Here is a 17,618-nt window from a genome sequence, read left to right on the forward strand (position 1 = left end):
TCTAATCGAGGGGTTCCAGTGGATTATATATAGAATAACAGATACCTGGGAGTGAGTTACAGACTGGAATCTAATCGAGGCGTTCGGGGTGGTTTATATACAGAATAACAGATACCCGGGAGTGAGTCACAGACTGGAATCTAATCGAGGTTCAGGGTGGTTTATATATAGAATAACAGATACCCGGGAGTGAGTCACAGACTGGAATCTAATCGAGGAGTGCAGGGTGGTTTATATATAGAATAACAGATACCCGGGAGTGAGTTACAGACTGGAATCTAATCGAGGAGTGCAGGGTGGTTTATACATAGAATAACAGTTACCCGGGAGTGAGTTACAGACTGGAATCTAATCGAGGGGTTTGGGTGGTTTATATACAGAATAACAGATACCCGGGAGTGAGTCACAGACCGGAATCTAATCGAGGAGTGCAGGGTGGTTTATATATAGAATAACAGATATCCGGGAGTGAGTTACAGACTGGAATCTAATCGAGGGGTTCGGGGTGGTTTATATATAGAATAACAGATACCTGGGAGTGAGTCACAGACTGGAATCTGATCGAGGGGTTCAGGGTGGTTTATATATAGAATAACAGTTACCCGGGAGTGAGTTACAGACTGGAATCTAATCGAGGGGTTCGGGGTGGTTTATATACAGAATAACAGATACCCGCGAGTGAGTCACAGACTGGAATCTAATCGAGGGGTTCAGGGTGGTTTATATATAGAATAACAGATACCCGCGAGTGAGTCACAGACTGGAATCTAATCGAGGGGTTCAGGGTGGTTTATATATAGAATAACAGATACCCGGGAGTGAGTTACAGACTGGAATCTAATCGAGGGGTTCAGGGTGGTTTATATATAGAATAACAGATACCCGGGTGTGAGTTACAGACTGGAATCTAATCGAGGGGTTCAGGGTGGTTTATATATAGAATAACAGATACCCCGGAGTGAGTTACAGACTGGAATCTAATCGAGGGTTCAAGGTGGTTTATATATAGAATAACAGATACCTGGGAGTGAGTTACAGACTGGAATCTAATCGAGGGGTTCAGGGTGGTTTATATATAGAATAACAGATACCCGGGTGTGAGTTACAGACTGGAATCTAATCAAGGGGTTCAGGGTGGTTTATATATAGAATAACAGATACCCAGGAGTGAGTTACAGACTGGAATCTAATTGAGGGGTTCGGGTGGTTTATATATAGAATAACAGATACCCAGGAGTGAGTTATAGACTGGAATCTAATCAAGGGGTTCAGGGTGGTTTATATATAGAATAACAGATACCCAGGAGTGAGTTACAGACTGGAATCTAATCGAGGTGTTCGGGGTGGTTTATATATAGAATAACAGATACCCGGGTGTGAGTTACAGACTGGAATCTAATCGAGGGGTTTGGGTGGTTTATATATAGAATAACAGATACCCGGGTGTGAGTTACAGACTGGAATCTAATTGAGTGGTTCGGGTGGTTTATATATAGAATAACAGATACCCAGGAGTGAGTTACAGACTGGAATCTAATCAAGGGGTTCAGGGTGGTTTATATATAGAATAACAGATACCCGGTAGTGAGTTACAGACTGGAATCTAATCGAGGGGTTTGGGTGGTTTATATATAGAATAACAGATACCCGGGAGTGAGTTACAGACTGGAATCTAATCGAGGGGTTCAGGCTGGTTTATATATAGAATAACAGATACCCGGGTGTGAGTTACAGACTGGAATCTAATTGAGGGGTTCGGGTGGTTTATATGTTGAATAAGCTAAACAGTTTGTGTTTAACATTTAACTAGCACGGTTCATTCTATGTCACATCCAGGGGCTTCAGCAGGCAGGTAGAAGCTGCAACTCACAGCAGCTGTCGTAGTTTTTTTAAGAAACTAGCCTGAACTGCTGTATCTGCAGTCAGCTCATCCCTTTGTTCAGAACAGATTAATTCAGGCACTCTACGGGACTAACACCGAGTGCGACCTCAACAGAGTGAGGGACATCAGTGAGCTGAATGAGTTTCATAAGCTGTGGGAATTTGGTGAACTGTGGGAGTTTGGCGAGGAGGGGAGGGAGTTGGTTAGCTGAGGGATTTCAGTGAGATAGGGATGGAGTTTGGCGAGCTGAGGGATTTCAGTGAGGAGGGGATGGAGTTTGGCGAGCGGAGGGAGTTCAGTGCGGAGGGAGTTCAGTGCGGAGGGAGTTCAGTGCGGAGGGAGTTCAGTGCGGAGGGAGTTCAGTGCGGAGGGAGTTCAGTGCGGAGGGAGTTCAGTGAGGAGGGAGTTCAGTGAGGAGGGAGTGGAGTTTGAAGAGCTGAGGGAGTTCAGTGAGGAAGGGATGGGGTTTGGCGAGCTGAGGGAGTTCAGAGAGGAGGGGGTTCAGTGAGGAGGGAATGGAGTTTGAAGAGCTGAGGGAGTTCAGTGAGGAGGGGATGGGGTTTGGCGAGCTGCGGGAGTTCAGAGAGGAGGGGGTTCAGTGAGGAGGGGATGGAGTTTGGCGAGCTGAGGGAGGATGTTTGACGAGCTGATGGAGTCTGGTGAGCTGAGGAAGCTTGGTGATGAGGGGAGCAAGTTTGTTGAGCTGAAGGTTGGCGAGCTGAGGGAGTTTGGTCAGCTGAGGGATTTCTGTGAGCTGAGGGAGTTTGGTGAGCTGAGGGATCTCGGTAACTGCGGGAGTTTGGCTTACTGAGGGATCTCGGTGAGTTGAGGGAGTTCGGTGAGAAGGGGAGGAGTTTGGTAAACTGAGGGAGTTTGATGAGTTGAGGGAGTTTGGTGAGCTGAAGTAGTTTGGTGGTGAGGGGAGGGAGTTTGATGAGCTGAGGGAGATTGGTGAGGTGGTGAAAGTTCGGTGAGCTGAGGGAGTTTGGTGATGAAGGGAGGGAGATTGGTGATGAAGGGAGGGAGATTGGTGAGCTGAAGGGGTTCAGCGAGCTGAGAGAGTTTGCCTAGGAGGGGAGGGACTTTAGTCAGTTGAGGGATTTCGGCAAGCCGAGGGAGTTTGGTGATGAAGGGAGGGAGTTCTGCAAGTTGAGGGAGGTTGGTGATGAGGGGACGAAGTTCGGCGAGGTGATGGAGTTCGGCGAGCTGAGGGAGTTCAGCGAGGCGAGGAGAGAGTTTAGTGAGCTTGGGAGTTTGGTGTGCTGAGGGAGTTTGGTGAGCTGAGGAGTTTGGCATGCTGTCGGAGCTCGATGTGCTGAGTGAGTTTGATGAGGAGGGGAGAGGGGCACGTCTTTCAAAGTGTTTCACCCTGTCGGAATTGGCTTCCGCTGTTCTGCAGGAGATGAGGTGAGCTGTTTTTGAATACCTGGTGAATATCCGGTCAGTGATCAAGGCTTATTTTCCAAAGGTTTAAAATAGTCATGGTGTTTGTAATAAGATTGATAAATATATAAAAGGAAATAAATAATTGAATAAACTAATTAAGTAATTAATTGAGGCTCATAAAGGATGGCAGGACAGGTGAGGTGTCAAGGCTGCAACATATGGGAGCTCTGAGATTACCAGTTTTATCTGGGGCGCGCACGTCTGCAGCAAGTGTCTACGGCCCGAGGAGCTGTGGCTCAAGAATCATTGAGCTGGAGGCTGAGCTGCAGACAGTGCAACACATCAGGGAGGGAGGGAGTAACCTGTACCCTTGATTTCAGGGGGCAGTCGCAACCCTTAGGATAGTGGGTCTTCTGGTTTGGAAGGTTGACAGGGATGGGAGGGTGTGACTGCAGCTGAGCAAGGTGAGGAGACCCTGAGAGCCGCCAGTGCTGGAGTGTCAGCATTTGCAATTGTCGAACAGATTTGAGGTTCTCTCAGCTTATTTGGATCAGAGTGGGGGCTGCAGGAGCTGACAGGCCATGGCTCCATGGTACAGGAAGCTATTCAACAAGAAGTGATGTCGTGGTACACAGGAACATAGGAATTAGGAGCAGAAGTAGGCAATTCAGCCCTTCGAGCCTGCTCCGCCATTCAGTCAGATCATGGCTGATCTCGTCCTGGTCTCAAATCCACCTCCCCACCTGTTCCCCATATCACTGTAACCAGTTTTTTAAAAATCAGAAATATGTCTATCTCCCTCTTGAAACCATTTAATGATTCGGACTCCACCACACCATGTGGCAGCGAGTTCCACAAATTCACCACTCTCTGCAAGAAGTAGTGCCTCCTCTTCTCAGTTTTAAATCTACCGCCTCTCAACCAAGATCTGTGACCTCTCCTTCTAGATTGCCCCACAAGGAAGCATATTTGATCTCTACTTATTTTATCAACCCCTTTTAGTATTTTATATATCTCGATCAGATCTCATCCTTCTAAACTCCGATGAGTATAAGCCCAAACTGTTTAATCTCTCCTCATACGTCAGCCCTTCATCCCCAGAATCGATCTGTTGAACCTCCTCTGAACCGCCTCCAATGCCACCACATCCTTCCTCAAATAAAAGGAGACCAAAACTGGATACAATACTCCAGATGTGGTCTCACCAACACCCGACACAATTGCAACAACACTTCTCTACTTTTATACTCCAGTCCTTTTGCAATAAATGCTCACATTCCATTTACCTTTCTTATTACATTTTGTCCCTGGATACAGACGTTCTGCGATTCATGAGCCAAGACACCCTGATCCTTCTGCCCAGATGCATTTTGAATCTGCTTTTCATTGCGATAATAATTTGCCTGATTTTTTTTCAGCCAAAATGGATAACCTCACATGTATCCACATTAAACTCCATTTGTCAAATTTTTCCCCAATCTCCGAGGCTATCGAGATATCCATCTGTACAATCTGTACTGTACCTCGTCTTCACTGCCTGCTTTCCCACCTATTTTAGTATCACCTGCAAATTTTGCTAAATTACATGCTGCCCCTGCTTGCAGTTCATTTCTATAGATTGTAAACATTTGAGGTCCGTGACTGACCCCTGCGGCACCCCACAAGTTATAGTTCGTCAGTCAGAGAAGGATCCATTTAACCCGACCCTTTGCTTTCTGCCAGTCAGCCAAACCTCAATCCAGTCTAGTACACTATCCCCAATCCCCTGCAATCTCACCTTCTGGATCTTTTACACGGCACCTTGCCAAACGCCTACAGGAAGTCTACAGTGTAGAGAACCGTATAGTGAGGAGGATTGACACTGTTCTCTGTAGCATAGAGCGAGAGCCCAGGCGGCTGTGCTGCCTGCCCGTTGCCAGGGTTCGGGGCATCTGCTCTGGGCTGGAGACAAACTTGTAAAGGGAGGAGGAGGTTCCAGTAGTTGTGGTTCATGTGGGTACCAGCGACATGGGTAGGATGAGGAAGGAACTCGGCACGGTCAGTTTGAGCAGCTTGGCACCAAATTAAGAAGCAAAACCTCAAAAGGTCATAATTACTCAATTATTATCTGAGCCATGTGCAAATTGGCAATAGCTAAATCAGACGAGAGAAATGAATGCGAGGCTGAAAGACTGGATGTGAGAGAAGTGCGTTCCAGTTCCTGGAGCAATGGCACCAGTACTGGGGGAAGTGGGGGCTGTGTCGTTGGTACGGTCCACACATGAACTGTGCTAGGGCTGATGTTCCAGTGATCCATAAAAACTAGTGAAGGAGGGAGAGTTTGAAATTAAATAGTGGGGGCCAAGTATCAAATTTGGAAAGATGCGGTAAAGCGAAGAGTAGAAAGATGATAATGAATAGAGGAACAGGCTGGAAGGGTGAATAGCCTCATCCTGCTCCTATTTTCAATGTAAGGCAAGAGGGAAATACACTAATATGGCAAATGATAAACAGATTGTGACTAGAAGGGACAGGCAAATCTAAGAGGAAATCAGCAGATAAGGCTAGACACTACAAAAATAATACAAGGATAAAAGTAAAGGCTGAATGACATTCAAAACAAAACCGATGAACTGACAGAAATTAATAAGCACGACCTGATAATCGTTCCGGAGACACGCTGACGGGATGGCATAGATTAGGACCTGATATTGAGGAGTGGGAGACATTTAGGAAGGGCAGGAAGTTGAGAATGGGTGGAGGGGTGGCTCTGTTAATCAATGATTCTATTAGCACATTAGAGAGGGATGACCGAAATTCAGGAAACCAGGATGCACAAGCAGTTTGGGTTGAGATGAGGAATGATAAAAGGTCCGATTGTGGGAGTGATGTACAGTCCCTCGAACTGTAACCACAGGGTAGGGAGTGGAGGGTGGCACGTTAGCACATTGGTTAGCACTGTTGATTCACAGCGCCAGAGTCCCCGATTCAAGTCCCGGCTTGGGTCGCTGTCTGTGCGGAGTCTGCACATTCTCACAGTGTCTGCGTGAGTTTCCTCCGGTTGCTCCGGTTTCCTCCTACAAGTCCCGAAAGACCTGCTGATCGGTAATTTGGACATTGTGAATTCTCCCTCGGTGTACCCGAACGGGTGCCGGAATGTGGTGACTCGGGGCTTTTCACAGTAACTTCATTGCAGTGTTAATGTAAGCCTACTCGTTACAATAATAAAGATTATAATTATCAAAGGTGAGATCCAATAAATCATCCCGCCCCTTTTTAATTCTCCGCTTTTAAAGTGGTTTCATTTTCAAAGGTTTTATTTCTTCACGTCCGCGTTTCATTTGAAGAGCAGTATTCCCCATTTTAAAGTGTGCGAGCAGTGTGATGGCCAACAAGTCATTGTTCAGACGTGACCTGGCTCAGCGATTGTGTGTGCGGAGTCTGCCGATGTTGGCCTTGCTGTTTACTCAAGGAATATTGGGGTTTTTTGCTGTACTGAACTTCTATCTTTGAACTTGTTTAAAAACTGTACCCTGTGTTGACCGAGGAACTACACGATGCTGTTACAGGACAGACTGTGAACTTTATTTTTCAACTTTCTTTGTGGCCACGACAACATGTGCCTAAGGACTTGCTCGGGCTTCTGTTTCGAAGAGAGTTATTTGCTGGGCATGGCTCCTGTTCAGCGCCCTAGTGTACAGTGCCTGTGTTTGAGGACTGGCGTTTTGAAGAGCTCTCTACCAAGGCAGCAGGTTTAAAGTCACTCACTGCAGGACTGTGGCAGACGGTGTTCCAATCTTTACATTTAATTTTCCCGGGCTCAGGAACCGAACTCTGGCTTTAACATTGATTCCTGTAGGAAGCCATGCTTCATTTAAAGGGCTTTCACTTAAAGTGCCAATTTTCAGCAACGTGACCACCACTTTATGTGAGGACTCCCTGTAATGGGAGCTTGTCAGAGGGGTCGAGCGAAAAACACCCTCAGAAACTATCCTGAAAAACTTTCTCTGAACTCCTCACCCAGGCTAACTTTGCCCATCTGACTTTTCCAGTCTAAACATAGACTAAAACCTCCCATGATTATTGCCATGCCTTTCCGACAAGCTTCAATTATTTATTCCCCTGCACTTCACCCTGCCATGTGGTTACTGTTAGGGGGTCTGTATATGAATCCAGCAATTGATTTTTTGCCTTTCTCATCTCTTCCCAAACTCTTCGACATCCTCATTTCCTGAATTAAATTATCCCTCTATTGTGCTAATACCATCATTAACTAACAGAGCTATCCCTCCACATTTTCCTCGCTTCATGGCATTCCTTAAATATCCTGTACTGTTCAATATTCAGGTCCCAATCCTTGTCCTCCTGCAGCCACGTCTCTGGAATGCCTATCGAATCGTACGCATTTAGTTCTCTGTGTGCTCTCAGTTCATCTGTTTTGGTTTGAATGCTTTGTGCTTTAGACACAGAGCCTTTCATTTTATCCCTTCATTCTTTTCATACATTCAAGCCTCATCTGCCTGCTAGGGCGGGGTGGGTCTGCTGGGGCCAGGTGGGTCAGTCTCCTGGGACTGGGTTGGATAGTGGGAGCAGGGGAGGATCTGCTGGGACCGGGAAGGGGGGGGGTCTGCTGGGACCGGGACGGGGGGGGGGGGGGGTCTGCTGGGACCGGGACGGGGGGTGGGGGTCTGCTGGGACCGGGAAGGGAGGTCTTCGTGGGTCCACTGGGAACGGGTGGGCTTGCTGGGAATGGGTGGGGCTGTTAGGACGGAGTAACACTCACCTGTTTGCAGTGCAGGGACTTTAGGAGTTACCTGAAATGGAAATGAAGATCTTTATGTGTTGGTAGAACAGATCTTGCCCTGTTCTTCTCAATCCTATTCTTTAGTTGCAGCTCCAAACTCTACCCTCCCCTGAAGAATCTCAAAGGTAGGTTCCTCAACAAGGACTGTTCAATCTACCACATTCTCTGTGAATTTTGAAATCTCACCCATCCTATTTACCCCAAAGGACCCAATCCAAAAGGACCCAAACCCCTTCCCATTCACTCCCACTGTACACAATCACAATGGACCCAAATCCCTTCCCATTCACTCCCACTGTACACAATCCCAATGGACCCAACCCCCTTCCCGTTCACTCCCACTGTACACAATCCCAATGCACACAAACCCCTTCCCGTTCACTCCCACTGTACATAATCCCAAACCCCTTCCCGTTAATTCCCACTGTACACAATCCCAATGGACCCAAACCCCTTCCCGTACACTACCGCTGACATGATCCCAATGGACCCAAACCCTTTCCCGTTCACTCCCACTGTACACAACCCCAATGGACCCAAACCCCTTCCCGTTCACTCCCACTGTACACAATCCCAATGGACCCAAACCCCTTTGCGTTCACTCCCACTGTACACAATCCCAATGCACCCAAACCCCTTCCCGTTCACTCCCATTGTAATCAATCCCAATGGACCCAAACCCCTTCCCGTTCACTCCCACTATACACAATCCCAATGCACACAAACCCCTTCCCGTTCACTCCCACTGTACACAATCCCAATGGACCCAACACCCTTCCCGTTCACTCCCACTGTACACAATCCCATTGGAACCAAACCCCTTCCCGTTCACTCCCACTGTACACAATCCCAATGCACCCAAACCCCTTCCCGTTCACTCCCATTGTAATCAATCCCGATGGACCCAACACCCTTCCCGTTCACTCCCACTGTACACAATCCCATTGGAACCAAACCCCTTCCCGTTCACTCCCACTGTACACAATCCCAATGCACCCAAACCCCTTCCCGTTCACTCCCATTGTAATCAATCCCGATGGACCCAACGCCCTTCCCATTCACTCCCACTGTACACAATCCCAATGCACACAAACCCCTTCCCGTTCACTCCCACTGTACACAATCCCAATACACCCAAACCCCTTCCCGTTCACTCCCATTGTAAATCAGTCCCAATGGACCCAACGCCCTTCCCGTTCACTCCCACTGTACACAATCCCTTTGGAACCAAACCCCTTCCCGTTCACTCCCACTGTTCACAATCCCAATGGACCCAAACCCCTTCCTGTTCACTCCCACTGTACACAATCCCAATGGACCCAAACCCCTTACCGTTCACTCCCACTGTACACAATCCCAATGCACCCAAACCCCTTCCCATTGATTCCCACTGTACACAATCCCAATGGACCTAAATCCCTTTCCGTTCCCTCCCACTGTTCACAATCCCAATGGACCCAACCCTCTTCCCGTTCACTCCCACTTACACAATCACAATGCATGCAAACCCCTTTCCGTTCACTCCCATTGTACACAATCCCAATGCACCCAAACCCCTTCCCGTTCACTCCCACTGTACACAATCCCAATGGAATCAAAACTCTTCCCTCTCCCTCCCTCTATTCGCAATCCCAATGGCCCCAAACCCCTTCCCGTTCTCTCCCAGTGTACACCCCCCCAATGGTCACAAACCCCTTCCCGTTCATTCCAGCTTATAAATCCCAATGGACCCAAACCCCTTCCCGTTCAATCCCAGAGTACACAACCCCAATGGACCCAAAGCCCTTCCTGTTCACTCCCAGTGTACACACTCTCAATGGACCCAAAGCCCTTCCCTTTCACTCCCACTGTACACAGTCCCAATGGACTCAAACCCGTTCCCGTTCACTCCCACTGTTCACAATCCCAATGGACCCTAACTCCTTCCCGTTCACTCCCACTGTTCACAATCCCAATGGCACCAAACCCCTTCCCATTCATTCCCACTGTACATAATCCCAAAGGACCCAAATCTATTCCTGTTCACTCCACCGTCTGATTGGAGCTAACCCATTGCCTAGCCTGTTGAATAAGCCTCTAGATTTTGTCAATTTTAGCACTAACCTGCACAGCCCTGCTCCCTCCACATCTCCGTTTCTCCTCGAGTAACTCCCTAACGGTTGGGAGAACGTTTTGATGGTGTGACTTCTCTTTTGCAGCTATGAAAAGATAATGGCAAATAAATTAGTAACAGGGATCAACACCCTTCACCCCTCAATGCTAACCCATGACCCCAATCCCAACCTGAAATAATGCCTAATGCCCCTAATGCCTTCCCAAATTCTCTTTGCCCCAGGAATATCAGATGACCCTCGAGTGACCTTAAAAGAAATGCCTGAAGACACCTTCAACCCGAACCCTAACCCTTCAACTCAGCCTTAGCACAACAGCCCCTTTTTGACACTAACCTGACAACCCTACCACCCTTCAACCTGCACCCTGCCACCCTTCAACCCGCACCCCGCCACCCTTCAACCTGCACCCTGCCACCCTTCAACCCGCACCCTGCCACCCTTCAACCCGCACCCCGCCACCCTTCAACCCGCACCCCGCCACCCTTCAACCCGCACCCCGCCACCCTTCAACCTGCACCCTACCACCCTTCAACCCGCACCCCGCCACCCTTCAACCCGCACCCCGCCACCCTTCAACCCGCACCCCGCCACCCTTCAACCTGCACCCTACCACCCTTCAACCCGCACCCCGCCACCCTTCAACCCGCACCCCGCCACCCTTCAACCCGCACCCCGCCACCCTTCAACCCGCACCCTGCCACCCTTCAACCCGCACCCCGCCACCCTTCAACCCGCACCCTGCCACCCTTCAACCTGCACCCTACCACCCTTCAACCTGCACCCTGCCACCCTTCAACCCGCACCCTGCCACCCTTCAACCCGCACCCCGCCACCCTTCAACCCGCACCCTGCAACCCTTCAACCCGCACCCCGCCACCCTTCAACCCGCACCCCGCCACCCTTCAACCCGCACCCTGCCACCCTTCAACCCGCACCCCGCCACCCTTCAACCCGCACCCCGCCACCCTTCAACCCGCACCCTGCCACCCTTCAACCTGCACCCTACCACCCTTCAACCTGCACCCTGCCACCCTTCAACCCGCACCCCGCCACCCTTCAACCCGCAACCCTTCAACCCGCACCCTGCCACCCTTCAACCCGCACCCTGCCACCCTTCAACCCGCAACCCTTCAACCCGCACCCCGCCACCCTTCAACCCGCAACCCTTCAACCCGCACCCTGCCACCCTTCAACCCGCACCCCGCCACCCTTCAACCCGCACCCTGCAACCCGCACCCTGCCACCCTTCAACCCTGCCACCCTTCAACCCGCACCCTGCCACCCTTCAACCCGCACCCTGCCACCCTTCAACCCGCACCCTGCCACCCTTCAACCCGCACCCTGCCACCCTTCAACCCGCACCCTGCCACCCTTCAACCCGCACCCTGCCACCCTTCAACCCGCACCCTGCCACCCTTCAACCCGCACCCCGCCACCCTTCAACCCGCACCCTGCCACCCTGTCCCGAACCCTTCCACCCTATCCCGAACCCTTCCACCCTATCCTGAACCCTTCCACCCTATCCTGAACCCTTCCACCCTATCCTGAACCCTTCCACCCTATCCTGAACCCTTCCATCCTATCCTGAACCCTTCCACCCAAACCCTGAAAACACCTACAACCCTAAACTTAATCCTTTGACCCTAATCTTAACCGTTCAACCCTAACCTTTACCCTTCAACCCTAAGATCAAAGAACAATACAGCACAGCAACAGGCCCTTCAGCCCTCCAAGCTTGCGCCGACCATGGTACCTGCCTTTACTGCCTTAACTAAAACCATCCGCACTTACGGAGTCCGTATCCATCCAGTCCCACCCTATTCATATATTTGTCTAGATGTCCCTTAAATGCCACTATCATACCTGCTCCCACCATCTCCCCAGGCAGCGTGTTCCATATATTTACCATCCTCTGTGTAAAAAATTTTTCCCCATGCAGTTTAAACCCTTAGTACTTGACTCTCCTACCCTAGGAAAGAGCATCTGACTATCCACACTGTCCATGCCACTCATAATCTTACAGACCTCTTATCGGGTCGCCTCTCAACCTCCACCGTTCCAGTGAGAACAGACCGAGTTTAATTAACATCTCCTCATAGCTAATGCCCTCCATATCAGGCAATATTCTAGTAAACTGCTTCTGTACCCTCTCCAAAACATCCACATCCTTCTAATAGTGTAGCGACCAGAATTGTACACAATATTCCAAAAGAGGCCTAACCAAGTTCCTGCACAGCTGCAACATGACTTGCCAATTTTTATATTTAACCTCAACCTTTTAATCCGAACCTTAAACTTTCAATTCTAACCTGAAAATACGCGCAACTCTATCCTTAACCCTACAACCTTCACTATTAACTTTTCAACCCTAACCTTAACCCTTTAATGCTACCTCTAACCATTCAACCCTTCAACCCAAGCTTGACCCTTCAACCCGAAGCTTGACCCGCCAACCCCAAGCTTGACCCGCCAACCCCAAGCTTGACCCGCCAACCCCAAGCTTGACCCGCCAACCCCAAGCTTGACCCGCCAACCCCAAGCTTGACCCGCCAACCCCAAGCTTGACCCGCCAACCCCAAGCTTGACCCGCCAACCCCAAGCTTGACCCGCCAACCCCAAGCTTGACCCGCCAACCCCAAGCTTGACCCGCCAACCCCAAGCTTGACCCGCCAACCCCAAGCTTGACCCGCCAACCCCAAGCTTGACCCGCCAACCCCAAGCTTGACCCGCCAACCCCAAGCTTGACCCGCCAACCCCAAGCTTGACCCGCCAACCCCAAGCTTGACCCGCCAACCCCAAGCTTGACCCGCCAACCCCAAGCTTGACCCGCCAACCCCAAGCTTGACCCGCCAACCCCAAGCTTGACCCGCCAACCCCAAGCTTGACCCGCCAACCCCAAGCTTGACCCGCCAACCCCAAGCTTGACCCGCCAACCCCAAGCTTGACCCGCCAACCCCAAGCTTGACCCGCCAACCCCAAGCTTGACCCGCCAACCCCAAGCTTGACCCGCCAACCCCAAGCTTGACCCGCCAACCCCAAGCTTGACCCGCCAACCCCAAGCTTGACCCGCCAACCCCAAGCTTGACCCGCCAACCCCAAGCTTGACCCGCCAACCCCAAGCTTGACCCGCCAACCCCAAGCTTGACCCGCCAACCCCAAGCTTGACCCGCCAACCCCAAGCTTGACCCGCCAACCCCAAGCTTGACCCGCCAACCCCAAGCTTGACCCGCCAACCCCAAGCTTGACCCGCCAACCCCAAGCTTGACCCGCCAACCCCAAGCTTGACCCGCCAACCCCAAGCTTGACCCGCCAACCCCAAGCTTGACCCGCCAACCCCAAGCTTGACCCGCCAACCCCAAGCTTGACCCGCCAACCCCAAGCTTGACCCGCCAACCCCAAGCTTGACCCGCCAACCCCAAGCTTGACCCGCCAACCCCAAGCTTGACCCGCCAACCCCAAGCTTGACCCGCCAACCCCAAGCTTGACCCGCCAACCCCAAGCTTGACCCGCCAACCCCAAGCTTGACCCGCCAACCCCAAGCTTGACCCGCCAACCCCAAGCTTGACCCGCCAACCCCAAGCTTGACCCGCCAACCCCAAGCTTGACCCGCCAACCCCAAGCTTGACCCGCCAACCCCAAGCTTGACCCGCCAACCCCAAGCTTGACCCGCCAACCCCAAGCTTGACCCGCCAACCCCAAGCTTGACCCGCCAACCCGAAGCTTGACCCGCCAACCCCAAGCTTGACCCGCCAACCCCAAGCTTGACCCGCCAACCCCAAGCTTGACCCGCCAACCCCAAGCTTGACCCGCCAACCCCAAGCTTGACCCGCCAACCCCAAGCTTGACCCGCCAACCCCAAGCTTGACCCGCCAACCCCAAGCTTGACCCGCCAACCCCAAGCTTGACCCGCCAACCCCAAGCTTGACCCGCCAACCCCAAGCTTGACCCGCCAACCCCAAGCTTGACCCGCCAACCCCAAGCTTGACCCGCCAACCCCAAGCTTGACCCGCCAACCCCAAGCTTGACCCGCCAACCCCAAGCTTGACCCGCCAACCCCAAGCTTGACCCGCCAACCCCAAGCTTGACCCGCCAACCCCAAGCTTGACCCGCCAACCCCAAGCTTGACCCGCCAACCCCAAGCTTGACCCGCCAACCCCAAGCTTGACCCGCCAACCCCAAGCTTGACCCGCCAACCCCAAGCTTGACCCGCCAACCCCAAGCTTGACCCGCCAACCCCAAGCTTGACCCGCCAACCCCAAGCTTGACCCGCCAACCCCAAGCTTGACCCGCCAACCCCAAGCTTGACCCGCCAACCCCAAGCTTAACCCGCCAACCCCAAGCTTAACCCGCCAACCCCAAGCTTAACCCGCCAACCCCAAGCTTAACCCGCCAACCCCAAGCTTAACCCGCCAACCCCAAGCATAACCCTCCAACCCCAAGCTTAAGCCGCAAACCGCAAGCTTAACCCGCCAACCCCAAGCTTAACCCACCAACCCGAAGCTTAACCCGCCAACCCCAAGCTTAACCCGCCAACCCCAAGCATAACCCTCCAACCCCAAGCTTAAGCCGCAAACCCCAAGCTTAACCCTAAGCTTAAACCGCAAACCCTAAGCATAACCCTCCAATCCTAAGCATAACCCTCCAACTCTAAACTTAACCCTGCAACCCTAATCCTAACCCGTCGGGTCTAATCCTAACCCGTCAACCCTAATCGTAATCGGATGACCTTAATCCTTACCCATCAACCCTAATCCTAACCCATCAACCCTAACACTTCAACCCTAGCTATAGACCCATAGAACCCTAATCTTAACCCTTCACACCTAATCCCAACCCTTAAAACACCTTCACCCCCGATTGATTTCTTTGTACGAAGCAAGATTAATCTTTCAGCTGACTGTAACCCCCTTGTAAAATTTAACTGGTTCTTCGAAACCCCAACAGTCAATCTTGAAATCCAGGAGAAGTGCAAAAAGGCTTAATGCAGAATCACAAACATGCATGAACCCTACAACATTATTCCCAGTCGCTGACAGATAATGGGGATTAACACTTGGCAAAATGAATAAAATACATGACAGATGCAGCATAGATCCACTTGGTTGGAGAATCAGAATGGCAGAGTATTATTTTAAATGGTGATAGATTGGGAAATATTGATGTACTAAAGCTACCTGGGTGTCCGCGTACACCAGTCACTGAAAGCAAGCTTGCAGATGCAGCAATTAGTCAGGAAGGTCAATGGTATGTTAGCCTGCAGTGCGAGAGGACTCGAGGACAGGAGCAAGGATGTCTTACTGCAGCTGTACAGGGACTTGGTGAGACCACACCTGGAGTAGTGTGCGCTGTTTTGGTCTCCTTATCAAAGGAAGAATATGCTTGCCATAGAGGGAGTGCAGCGAAGGGTCACCAGACTGATTTCTGGGATGGCAGGATTGGCATACAAGGAAAGATTGGGGCGATTGGACTTGTATTCACTGGAGTCTAGAAGAATGAGAGGGGATCTGATTGAAACGTATAAAATTCTGACAGGGCTGGATAGACTGGGTGTAGGGATGTTGCGTCCTCTGGCTGGGGGAGGAGGGGTGTCTAGGACAAAGAGTCAGAGTCTCACAATATGGGGTCGGCTATTTAGAACTGAGATGACGGGAAACCTCTTCACTCAGAAGGTGGTGAACTTGTGGATTTGTCTGCCACAGAATGTGGAGGCCAAGTCACTGATAAATACTCAAGAAGGAATTAGATACATAGACTCTAAAAGTGTCAAGAGGGATGGAGAGAGCGTTGAGACAGAGTATAGGCCATGATCATATTGAATGGTGGAGCAAGCTCGAGGGGCCGAATGGCAAGAAGCCTTGATAAGTAAGAGGATGGACATAAGAGAGACAGTTATTATCCTTCTCCAGCCCACAGACTCAAATCCTAACCCTAACCCTGAAACTCAAACCATTCACCACCCCCAGCAAACCTGGTCCTAAATCTGTAAGTTAACCCATGAGCCCTAACCACATCCCAAACTCTGACTATGAAGCATCAAGACCCTGACCTCCAGAGCCCTCAGGCTATACCTACCCCTAACCCTGACCTAAATCACAACACTCACATTGATCCTAACCAACCACTCCTGGCTCTAACCTTAACCCCTGACCTGACACTCCCCTAAAACTTACTTTAACCCTAACACTAACCCGACTCTAACCTCCAAATCTAACCCCTTGCCCCAACACTAATCCCTTACTGTAACCCTAACCCCAACCTGAACACTCACCCCGATCCTAAAAGTGACCTTGAATCCTAACCCCTGACCCTATCTCTAAATCCGGACTCTGAACACTCACCCTCATCCTGAAATTGATTTGTAACACTAATCCCTGACCCTGATACTAACACTCACACGGATTCTGACCCTCAACCCGGTCCTGACCCCAAGCCTAACTCCTGCTCTCCAGCACCATCAGCATGTGGAGATGGATTCATCCAGGTTATTCTGGGTGAACAGAGGGTGACCCCTCAGTCCGTAGCTTGCTGTTTGGCAACATTTGCTGGTGTTGTGTGAGTGTGTGTGTGTCACTGTGTGTTTATATGTGAATGAATCTGTGTCAATGTGTGTGTGTGTCAGTCTGTGTCCGTGTGTGATTTTTGTTATTCGGCGTTTATTGTCCATTCCTGAGTGCAATTAAGAGTCAACCAATTGTGGGTCTGGAGTCACATGTAGGCCAGACTATTTTTCCAGATGGGTTTTTATGACAATCGACATTAACCTTTAGACTTTAATCCCAAATTATTATTGAATTCAAATTTCAACATCTGCCATGGCGGGATTCAAATCCAGGTCCCCAGAGCATGACTATGGGTCTCTAGATTGCTAGTCCAGTGACAATTCCGCTCTGCCACTGCCTCCCCGTGTGTGTGTGAGTTTCAATGTGTGTGCCAGCATGTGTCAGTGAGTGTGTGTAGGTGGTCAGTGAGTGTGTGTCAGTGCATGTTATGTATGTGTGCCAGTCAGTGAGTGTGCGTCAGTCAGTCAGTGAGTGTGTGTCATTGTGTGCGCTTGTGTCCAGTGTGTGTGTGTCAGATTGTACGTGTGTGTCAAATTGTGTCAGATTGTACGTGTGTGTGTGTCAGTGTGTGTGTGTCTGTGTGTCAGCGTGAGTGTGTCAGCGTGAGTGTGAGAGTGTGTGAGTGCGTCAGTGTGTGTGTGTCAGTGTGAGTGAGTGTGTGAGAGTGCGTGAGTGCGTCAATGTGTCAGTGTCAGTGCGTGAGTGCGTGTGTCAGTGTGTCAGTGTGTCAGTGTGTGAGTGCGTGAGTGCGTCAGTGTGTGAGTGTGTGTGTCAGTGTGAGTGTGTGTCAGTGTGTCAGTGTGAGAGTGTGAGAGTGCGTGAGTGTGTGTGTCAGTGTGTGAGTGTGTGAGTGTGTGCGTGTGTGAGTGTGTCAGTGGCAGTGTGTGAGTGTG

Source organism: Scyliorhinus torazame, chromosome 12 (genome assembly GCF_047496885.1).
Source record: "Scyliorhinus torazame isolate Kashiwa2021f chromosome 12, sScyTor2.1, whole genome shotgun sequence".
NCBI classification, from domain to species: Eukaryota; Metazoa; Chordata; class Chondrichthyes; order Carcharhiniformes; family Scyliorhinidae; genus Scyliorhinus; species Scyliorhinus torazame.